The sequence below is a fragment of the Cynocephalus volans genome, chromosome 15 (assembly GCF_027409185.1).
Source record: "Cynocephalus volans isolate mCynVol1 chromosome 15, mCynVol1.pri, whole genome shotgun sequence".
Classification (NCBI taxonomy): domain Eukaryota; kingdom Metazoa; phylum Chordata; class Mammalia; order Dermoptera; family Cynocephalidae; genus Cynocephalus; species Cynocephalus volans.
This window is the reverse complement of record NC_084474.1, coordinates 38,439,723-38,450,111: the sequence shown is the minus strand read 5'-3', so window position 1 is coordinate 38,450,111 and position 10,389 is coordinate 38,439,723. Positions and strand designations below refer to the sequence as shown.

Below are 10,389 nucleotides of genomic sequence, written 5' to 3'. Positions count from 1 at the left end.
TCCACATGTGAGTGAGATCATGTGCTATTTGTCTATCTGTGTCTGGCTTATTTCACCAAACACAATGTCCTCTAAGGTTCATCTATATTGCCACAAATGACAAAATTTCATTCTTTTTCACGGCTTAGTGGTATTCAATTGCGCATATACACCACATTTTCTTTATCCATTCATCTCTGATGGACATTTATGTTGATTCTATTTCTTGGCTATTGTGAATAGAGCTGCAATAACCATGAGAATGCAGATATCTCTTTGACCTACTGATTTTTTTTCTCTTTGGATATATATAGCCAGCAGTGAAAGGAGATTTTTAATAGTTATATAATTTTTTGATGACAAAATAAATATAAATTGGATTTAAAGACTATTTACTGTTTAAACAATTATTTAATTTTGCCTTGGCTCCCAGAAAGTGTATATACAAATCTAGAAGCCATTAGAGTGGTTGTGCATAGATCGGTGTAGATGTAAAAATATATATGTTAAGATCCTGCCCACATGGAAACAGCAGGGAAAAGCTTAAATAAAAATAAATACACTAAATAAGTGTAGCACATACTATGTTAGAAGGTTATAACTTCTTTGTTAAAAAACATGTAAAATACTGTAAAATATAATGAGAGAGAGAGATAGACAAACAGAAAGAGAAACAGAGAGATACAGATACAGATGCACTTATTGTGTGCCAAGGACATATTTTTCCAATGGGGCAAGTAGTGATATGTCTGTGCTTTCCCTCATGATTCTTAAAGAAAGTACAATAGTTCATATTTTAGTTTAAGAAAATTACTATATGATAAGCTAGAACTCCATAATATTGATTATTTATTAACGAAAGCCTTTGCATTAAATACACCAAAATAGATGACATATCTAGTCAAAATGTAGCCAGTATGGAATCTAACAGAGGAAAAATCAAAATTTATAACTAATGAGAAGTGACATTAAGTCAATACAATTAATTACGCATATTTTGATAAAACAAAGATATACTACAAATAAAGGAAATCAATATGCAGATGGAAGAGACTTAAATCATTGACGAAACATGTTCTAGAAGAAAAATGCCAACTAAATTAAAAACTATTCTATGATATGATTTCTTTTGTGCTTGAGGGAGAGGGCTTTAAAAACTGGAAAACCTGCTAGACAAATTCAAAAATTGCTGCACCATTTATAATATGGTTTTGATAAGAAGTGAGTGTCATTAATATTTTCAGTTTTAAAATTTTTTATCATATAGTCTTTAACTTACACGACAGGACTATCTTTATGTCTGGCATAATTTCTTCCCTTTTTCTTTTTTTTAGACATACTGAAGGTAATTGTCTTTCAATATTATCCCCAGGTCTTAGCATAATCATCATTTTTTTCCCCTGAAATATAACATATTCATCTTTGTGTATGAAAGGGGATAGGAATTTATATTTCTTCCACTTCTGATACTCTTCAAATCAGCATAAATAAAAATATCGATGAAATTTAATTTGTGTAAAAGATTAATTCTGAAAGGGGGAGTTTGGCTCTATCCTTTTAAGACAAAGAAAACAAAATTTAAATTCATACATATCACTGAAGGGAAAGTATAGAGTAAGAGTTTGAGTTAAATAGAAGTGTGTGTGTGTGTGTGTGTGTGTGTGTGTGTGTGTGTGTGTGTGTGTGTGTGTGTGTGTGTGTGTGTGTGTGTGTGTGTGTGTAGAGAAGAATTGGAAATCCTTGAAACATAATCATAGTGAAAATGAGGTAATTCAGTCATTGAGGACTAGGATGCCCAATAGGAAACCCTAACACTACTGTAACTGTGAGCAAGGTCACTGAGGAATCAAGAAGCAAAATGATAAAGAACTATTTTAGGAAATCACTAAGTCACCAACAAACTAGAGATCGAAATGGCAGTTGAGTCACTGCCAAAGGCAGAAGCCAGACTAGCAGCAAGACAGAATATGAGAATCAGCTGAACGAGAGGATTCCTATAATCCTGCTACCAAGAGTCTTCTGAAGTACAGGGGAAAGTGGATTCAGGAACGAGGATTAGGGGGACTATCAGAGACGGGGGAAAAGGAGAGACCCGGAAACAAAGGCAGAGGGAGCAAACGTTACTGAGCCTCCCATGATATCGACTGTATGAGTATGTTGTGCTTTACCCTTGACTGTTAATCCCTAAGTTGCTTCATGTTAAACTCTCTCTTGATTTTGGCAACTAATTAATAAAATGGGCTCTACTAACATCAGAATCAAGTACCAGATTGGTGATCCATTATTGTTAAATCACACTTACTTGGTCTAGTGCATTTTGCAATTTCAAGGTGGAAAACAGAAATAAAATGTATGCCATTTAACATGGAACTTGCATTTAATTGACTTCATTAGTGTTGTGAAGCAGCAGCCCATTTTTATCAGATTCCTTTATTCATATCGCCCAGATGAAATTTACTGGAAAGTCATACACAAATATCTCTGCAGATGCAATGACCATGATGAACATAATGAGAGAGTAAAATTCACGCATCTAAGCACATGACCCTTTAGGAAAAAGAAAAACCTCAAAGTGTGTTGAGACATTTCTCTTTAATTTTGTATTTTGCCCACACAGACACTAGTTCAAACTTTTATCAGGAGGGTCATAATCTTTTCTTTCATCACAGAGAAAGCAATGAAAAGAGGGAGACTAAAGCAGTGTATTACCACTTCCCTGAGCCAGATAGGGTCAATCAGTGTCAAAAGTGACAAGAGAAGACACCAAGGCAATATAACTTATCAGAGCTCATCTTTGGGGCCCTCAAATGAGAAAGTGCTGTGAGAGCAGTGAAAAAGACAGTGAGCAGCAGAGTGACAACAAGGTGGGGAAATCATGGTATTGATTTGAATTTTTTGAAAAGTAACTGACCTGTCTGTGGTATATGGCTTAGTGAAAACAGAGGGCCAATTAGTCTAACTTTTCAAGATTACTCTCTACCAGTCTTAATTATCTGAATATCTCATTTAATTTTCTTTACCTCTACATGAACAATCATTGACACAGATCTGCCCTCACCCAGTAATAAAATAGGGTCGAAAGACTATGTTATTAGTATTTAAGTGTTTAAAAGAAAGTACAATACCAAAAAAGGGAACATAGAAAGAAATATGCAACCTGATATATGAATCCATAAAGCAAAATAAAAATTCAAAAATTGATCTTGGAATATTTAAAATTTGGTCTAACAGCATTTTCTATTACAAAGAAAGGTGGATTATTTAATAAAAGATGCAAATTTCAATCCCCACATTATGCTAACCCCAAAATGAATCATAGTTCAACCGAGAATGTTAATGCAAACTTGAAAATATTTTTTAAAAAGTATAAAAGGAAGTAGGATAATCATACAAGAATTTTTTCTCCAAGGAGAATTACCAAAAGAGAGAGAGAAATAATGTGTGTATATGTATACTTTTTACTAGATTATGAAATAACTTACATAGCATGAATAGCAAATAACCAAATACCTAGCTAGAAAAAAATGCACAAAATATAATGAACGAAAAGCCAATATCCTTATAATTAAAGACTTTATATAAATCTGTGAGGAAAAATGAACATCCCAGTAGAGAACATATGAAGATCCGTAAACGTGGGAAAGGGGAGAGGTCGGGAGGTTAGTGAGAAATTGGTAATGGGCACAAGAATGATTACATTTTGTAATGATGAATATGATAATGATCCTGATTTGAGCACCACATATTGTACCCAAGTATTGATATTCAACTCTATACCCCACAAATATGTATTATTATGTTTCAGTAAAAAAAAAAAAAAAAAAGAGCTGTCAAGGGTATTATTAGATAATTTAAAACACTGTGTGTAATAAATAAACATAAAAATATTTACCTCTTGTTTACTTAATCAATGCTAATTTTCAAATGTTTTGCTAATATCAAACTTTGGGAAGTGTTTGTGAAAAAGCACAGACTTCTTTATTATTGACAGTGCAATTTGCTGTGGGAACAATTTTGAAATACATATCAATTGACGAACTTGGCAATATGTATTAAAAGATTAAAAGATGTTTTACTTTGTGATCTACACTTTAATCCCTAGGAAATAATCACAAATGTAGCCAAAGTGTTTGCTATAGGAATATACATTGAAGCACTGTTAACAATAACAAAATATTGAAAACAACTATTTAATAATAAACGTGTGATTTTTATAAATAAGCTATAAAAAAACAATCATACACTGGCATAATATGTGGTTATAAAGAAGAAAACTGTAGGTAACAAATGTGCATGTACCTTCTCTTTCTTTCTCTCTCTCTGAATGGAATGGAATTACATATTTCTAACTCTCAGGAATTCTTTTGCGGTAGTGGTGTTATAGAGAACTTTACATCATTTCTATGTATATTTTCAAAAGTGTTTCATAGTAAATGTATATTTATTTTATAATCTGTAAAATATAAAAGTTATAAAAGCAAATCTAAGAGAGCTTTTTCTTATATGTAGGGAAAGAGAATTAAACTGAGCAAATGGTCTAAACCCTTCAAAAAACTAATAAGAAAAGAGCCACTTTATCATGATGGCTTTCTAGGGATACTATCTCACAATTTAAAACTGTGTTTTAGCATTTCATTTGAAAGATCTGTATGCTGGACTACTGATTGCTGAAGAATTTCAACAGTCATTGCTGGGAACTTTTCTTATTTATGAATCATTCTTCTACAAGTAACTGCAATTTGTAAACTGAAAATGACTCATGACATAATAAATAATGACAATGTATGTTTCTTAAATATAAAATTCAGGATTTAACTTCTTGGTGAAATGCCTGATTTCCTGTCACTCATGTACACATATTTATGCATTTTCTTTAGTAAAAAATCATTGGGTATATGGAGGAAAAATAAACCATTGGTAAATATAGACTGAATGTTTATATCCTCCCAAAATTCATATGTTGAAACCTAATTACCAATATGATGGTAGTAATAGATGGGGTATTGGGGAGGTAATTAGGCCATGAGTGACCCTCAGATTGGCATTAGTGTTCTTATTCAAGAGGCCCCAGAGAGCTGCCTTGCCCCTTCGACCATGTAAGGACACAGCTAGAAGGCACCATCTATAAACACATAAGTGGTCCCTCACCAAACACCGAATCTGCCATCACCTTGATCTTGGACTTCCCTCTGTTAACTGTGAGAAAATAAAGTTAATTTTTTTATAAGCTACCCAGTATATGGAACTTTTGTTATTATAACCTGGGCAAACAAAGACAATTGGGAATACTTTGTAGTATTTTTGCATGTCAAGAGATCAAAAATATCATAGTCATAAATTCCCAAAAATATCTTGAGGAATGATATATGACAGGCACAGATGTGCAGTTTACACTCAGTAATATACTAGTCCCCGTGCTAAAACCTGCTTTTAACAGGATATGGCACCTCCTCTCCAATATGTATTTCAGCACCCTCTTAGCAAGCTTTACTGGTTTAATTTTCTTGGATGCCCAAAGAAAGGATGATAAATGTTGACAGAATAATAAATATCGGCTAAGCCTGAAATTTGCCTGTACATTTTGAATTTAATGTCATTCAATTTCCTTAAAAGGAAAAGAATATATATTGAGTCAGTTCTACACATTGAAATACTTCCATAGGCCAAAACTTAAAGTGCATAAGTACTCAATGGTATTGAATTATTTAGAAAAAAAAGTATAAGTTCTGACAAAAAATAATTATTCATGGCATTAATATTTTATTTAAGCTGTAGTCAGCTTTTTCTATTAAACATATAAATCTGGGAATATAATATTTATTGGTACTCTAATGTAAATGCTTCCTGTTTTCTTTTAAGAAAAATAGAAAATTTGGGTCATTTAATCATGAGTGACTTGAACAGGGGGTTTCTAGTCAAGTCATTTTGAAAAACAATTTGGAAATTACAAATGATCAACTGATAGTTCCAGAAACAATCCAAGTCTGTAAAATAATGGAAATATATTTGGAATTACACAAAGAATTTAATTCAAATACAAAGATTTTGTAACATGAAATTCACTTTTAAGGTGTTTGAAACAACATTCAGATATAAATCTAAACTTTTATATATAATATTATAAGAATAGGCATTCAGGCAGATTTTCATGGGTTTTCTCATTTGATTACTTTCAACTAGTAGTTGTAAGTTACAGTCCACTTTTCCAAAAGCCTTAATTATGTATTTTATAATTACATACTTATAATTATATACTTCAAAGTATATATACCTTGAAATTTGTATAAAGTATATATACATATATGTACATGAATGTATATATTATATACGCATGTATATAAAGAATATAAAGTATACTAAAAAGATATATACTTTATAAATAATATATAATTTATGATATATGCTGTATAATACATGTTATAAAAAATATTATATAATATATAATAGTATATATTCTTTTCAGAAATACTTTGAGGATTTCCCTAAAAGGAAATGTGTTTCAAGATATGAATATACATTCTGTTTAAATATATAAAACCTAGCTGTTTTCCTTTTTATTATTTTTGTTTCCTGCATGGAAAAATAGAGTACAAGTATTGCCATTAGCTTCCTGTGAGAGTTCAAAGAAGTGTCCATTTCCTCTGTTACAAAGAAACTAATTTTTGCTTTGCTAATGATTCATGAGTAATGGACGTCAGTCTATTATGAGAGAGCAAGAGAAGATTGCATTTTTTATTTTTGTTTTCAGGAGTAAAAAGTGTTAAAATGGAGGTTGGCCAGAAACCCAGAGAGGAGAGCGCACCATGAGGGTTACTCAACTGCATAGGGAATTCTAGAATTTAAACCATGGAAAATCATCCAAGGAAAAACAATGCCTGCTGTCCTGGAAAAGCCCAGTCAATGTATCTGATGCAGAGCAGGCAGTATCAAAATTCACAGGAAACCTAAATCCATCCCCAAGTCTGAACCACACAAGCCTCAATTTAATTACACTCCCAATGTATATACAGTTGATCCTAATTATTCCCAAAATTAGTATTTGTAAATTTGTCCACTCACTAAAATTTATTTGTAACCCCAAAATCAAGACTGGCCACTCTTTCTTAGTCATTATGGATATGCCTAGAGTGATGAAAAATTTAAGTCATCCTCTAGCAAGGTAAAGTTGTGCCACCTTATTTCAGCTCTCATATTGTAAACAACATTGTTTTCACGGTCTATTTAGTACCACACCCCAAAGGTAGTACTAAAATGCTTTCCAGTGTTCCTAAGCACAAGAATGCCATGATATAACTTAGGGAGAAAATATGTGTGTTATATCTGCTTCAGGCATGAGTTAGAATACTGCTGGCCATGAGTTCAATATTAATGAATCAACAACATATACTGAAGTGACTTTAAACAGAAACACACATAAAACAATGTTATGTATTGATTGTTTGACTAAAATGTGGCCAAAGACTCACAGGAAACATTTCCTCTTGAAGCAATAGTTCAGTATTTGCTAATTCAATGTTTGCAGCATCTGTACAAAGCATAACTCTTGCAAATCATGAGAATCAAGTCTATCTACCTACCTATCAATCTATCCATGTGTTGAATATATATATCTAAGCCAAACAAGTTTATAGGTAGTGCTTCAGAAACCAGGGTGTCTGAATTCTTGACCTTCACTAAATCTTGCAGTTCTCCAAAATACTGGACTTTTAAATAACCAATGGGTCAAAAGAGAAAACAAAATTATAATTTAATGTATTTTGAACTAAATGAAAATGAATATACAATATATAAAAATCTCTGGACTACAACTCAAGCAAATTTAGAGAGAAATTTATGGTACTATATGGCTGTACTAGAAAGAATAAAGGTCTCAAATCAATGACCATAGAGCCCACCTTAACAAACAAGAAGAAATTAAACTCATAAAGAAAGAAAATGATAAAGATCAGAGCATAAAAGAATGTAATAGAATACACAAGGGTTTTCACAATTTTTTTGTATACCTCTCTTGTCTTCTACATTATTATTGTCATATATTTTAATTCTATGTACATTTTAAATCCACAGATGATATTATTATGATTTATGTAGTTAATACGTATTTGCACTTACCTATCTCTTTATCTTTTACACTGTTCTTTTCTTCTTCAATTACTGAGATATAATTTTCACCTGAGTTATTTTCCTTCTCTGTAAAACTCCTTTTGTATTTCATGTAGTGCATGTCTGTTGGTAAGGAAGTCTCATTTTTGTTTGCCATATTTTTATATCACATTTGTATATAAAGAATATTTAAAGAATATTGCTGCTGATTATAGAATTCTGTGCTGACAGTGGTTTTTCTTTTGTCTCAATGAAGTCACACTGTTGTTTTCTGGCTTGCAACTTTACTGTTAAATAGTCACTTCTGTCTTAATGTTAACCATTTGAAAATGATAAATCTTTTTTTTTGTCTTCAGTGCTTTTAGTATAATTTATATTTAATTTTTAGCAGACCCATTAAGATATGCCTAGGTGTTTTGTGTTTCTAGAGCTTCTTGAACCTGTACTTTTTATCTCATTAGTTCTGGAGAATTGTTATGCAGACCAATTCTTTGCTTTCTTGCTTCTTTTTCTGTGATTCAACTTACATATATATTGTTTTCACCATGAAATATATATCTTTTACAGTCATTTTAGTGTATTTCCAATCTTTTATTTGGCACCATGCTTCAGTAAAGATATCTTCTACTTTCTTTCCTTCAAGTTTGTTTATCTTTTCTTTTGTTGTGTCTAATCTATATTTAAACTTATATTTTGAGTTCTTAGTGTCAGCTGGTGTATTTTACCATTTGATTATTTTTAAATATTTTATTTCTCTGACAAAATTTTCTGTCATGTAAAATATTTTGATGAATATATTAATCACAGATATTTTAGTCTGAGTAGAATAGTAAAACATTTGGCAGCAGGGCTGTGTCTATTATCTGGTTTTCCTGTAGCTTCTCCCTTGATCCTAGTGTGCCTGATAATTTTCGTTGCATTCCAGAAATTGTGCATTAAAAAATAAAATTTTCTAATCTTCTATCACAGTGATTTTAATTTAATTGGCAGTTAGAATAGGGACAAAAAATTTTGATCCAATCAGGGATTTAAGATGATAGGAACCTGGATTTTGTCTCTGTGGGTATGGTCTCTTTATGACTTGTCATTATTCCTATGGTCTAACTTTCCAATGGTCTCAAATGAAATACTGGGGCAATTACTTGTCCCTTCCTCCTTGATGGATCCTAACCTCCCAGCTTTGTTTTCCCAGCACCTTGAACCTGATATCATATCTGTTTAAGTTTTTAGCATCTTCATTTCAGCTTTTTTATTGGCTTCTTGGTCTCTCATTGAACAAGAGCTTAAAAATTGATAAATAACTTACAGTGAATATCAACTTAGAAAATCAGACACACTTCTCTGTTTCCTGTTTCTTGGGGATTTTGGTCCTTCCAATTATGGCTGGGTTGGTAGCCCTGTAGTTTAAATTATCATATCTCTTTAGCTTGTTAGACTGGCAAGATTCTTGAGTTTTTACTTTCTTCTTAGCCTCTAAGCTTTCAACCACTTAGCTTTTGTCAAATATCTCAACAGGAAAGTTGAGTTTACCTTGTGTTTGTCTTTTGTCAAGATCATGTGCTAACAACTGCTGGTTGCTCCCTGATTGCCTTCAATCAGTAAGTTTTTTGGTTTTTGTTTTTTGTAAAATCCAAGATTTATAATTCTTCTTGATGAAAAGTTGGTTTCATAAGAACTAGTTATTCATAACAATATGGAAAATATTCTTGTTAAAAGTTATGAAAGTAGATTGTCTGTTACCAAATAGATAATCATTAATTTAATAATACTATTATTTAAAGGTACTTTTGAGTCACAAAAGGAATATTATTTGGAAAAGATGATCACATTAATAAACATGGGCACATAAAAATAGATATAACTTTTTCATTTTTCAGGCACAGATTGCAAATGACTTCTGTGGGTTGTTTTTGCAGAGTTAATCATCAAAAGTGGAAGATTTAAAAGAATTGCTTGGAGGTAGATTCTGTACTATGACTTATTAATATAAAATTATTTTTGATGATAAAGTCACATTTTAAGCATTTTCCTTTATACTCGCTGATACTATGCTAGTTCTTAGTATAAATTCAATTCACAAAAAGCTAGTACATGTACCAATATATACTTGTGAGACATTACACTGACTTGATGGATGAGGTACTTTTCTGTCCAGAAAAAAATATTTTCCGATGTTGTGACAATGAGGATCAGGATGAAATTCTGAGATTTCATGGCACAGCCATAAGGTAAGAATAAAGAAGGAAGTACAAATATAGAAATAAAGCAACTTTTTATAATTTGAAAAAGGTAATTATCCTAATCCTC

General features: G+C 31.6%; 1 pseudogene; it reads right to left on the bottom strand.

The window, feature by feature from the left end:
- Positions 1–1,122: 1,122 nt before the first annotated feature.
- LOC134364296 (U7 small nuclear RNA) lies at positions 1,123–1,179 on the bottom strand (annotated as a pseudogene).
- Between the last annotated feature and the right edge of the window lie 9,210 nt (positions 1,180–10,389).